The 1,311-nt window shown below is 36.3% G+C and overlaps 1 non-coding gene across 1 annotated transcript; it reads right to left on the bottom strand.

Moving 5' to 3' along the window:
• Positions 1 to 868: 868 nt before the first annotated feature.
• Positions 869 to 976, bottom strand: LOC148577710 (small nucleolar RNA R71). Its single transcript, XR_015904204.1, has one exon. It is a non-coding gene; the product is annotated as a small nucleolar RNA R71 (small nucleolar RNA).
• Between the last annotated feature and the right edge of the window lie 335 nt (positions 977 to 1,311).

Consider the following 1,311-nt stretch of genomic DNA (forward strand, 5'->3'; position numbering starts at 1 on the left):
ATTTTAAATTCTAATTTTATTTTATTTCTTTTAATATTTTCAAACACTAACTAAATAATTAAAATAAAAACAAAAATATTTATCTTTTATGTTACCTAAAAAAAAAATTCGAATACTCTCTCTCATCCATTTCTATTTATTTTATTTAATCACTAACACTTCTCTGCTACTCATAATTCGAACCCCTCTCTCTTCTCTCTGTTCGAATTACTCATCTCCTCTCTCTTCTCATTCTTTTATTCTTCTATTCTTATACTCACATAAAGGAATCTCTATATTGTAACATAGAGGATTCCCATTCTCTCTTTGTTCTCTTCTTTTTCATATGAGCAGGAATAAGGATAAGGAAATTCTTGTTGAAGCTGATCCTGAACCTAAAAGGACTCTGAAGAGGAAGCTAAGAGAAGCTAAAGCACAACACTCCAGAGAGGACCTTACAGAAAATTTTGAAAAAGAAGCAGACATGGCAGCCGAACGCAACAACAATGCTAGAGATGCAAGGAAGATACTTGGTGACTTTATTGCACCAACTTCTAACTTCTATGGAAGAAGCATCTCAATTCCTACCATTGGAGCAAACAACTTTGAGCTTAAGCCTCAATTAGTTTCTCTAATGCAGCAAAATTGCAAGTTTCATGGACTTTCATTGGAAGATCCTCATCAATTCTTAGCTGAATTCTTGCAAATCTGTGACACTATTAAGACCAATAGAGTTAATCCCGAGGTCCACAGGCTTATACTTTTCCCCTTTGCTGTAAGAGACAGAGCTAGGATATGGTTGGACTCACAACCTAAAGAAAGCCTGAACTCTTGGGAAAAGTTGGTCAATGCTTTCTTGGCCAAATTCTTTCCACCTTAAAAGATGAGCAAGCTTAGAGTGGAAGTCCAAACCTTCAGACAGAAGGAAGGTGAATCCCTCTAAGAAGCTTGGGAAAGATACAAGCAATTGATCAGAAGGTGTCCTTCTAACATGCTTTCAAAATGGAGCATCTTATGTATATTCTATGATAGTCTGTCTGAATTGTCCAAGATGTCATTGGACCACTCTGTTGGTGGATCTCTTCATCTGAAGAAAACACCTGCAGAAGCCCAAGAACTCATTGAAATGGTTGCAAATAACCAATTCATGTACACTTCTGAAAGAAATCCTGTGAATAATGGGATGACTCAGAAGAAAGGAGTTCTTGAGATTGATACTCTGAATGCCATATTGGCTCAGAATAAAATATTGACTCAGCAAGTTAATATGATTTCTCAGAATCTGACTGGAATGCAAGCTGCATCCAGCAGTACTAAAGAAGCTTCCTCTGA

Source organism: Arachis ipaensis, chromosome B1, assembly GCF_059453495.1.
Source record: "Arachis ipaensis isolate K30076 ecotype BB chromosome B1, ASM5945349v1, whole genome shotgun sequence".
In the NCBI taxonomy this organism is placed as follows: domain Eukaryota; kingdom Viridiplantae; phylum Streptophyta; class Magnoliopsida; order Fabales; family Fabaceae; genus Arachis; species Arachis ipaensis.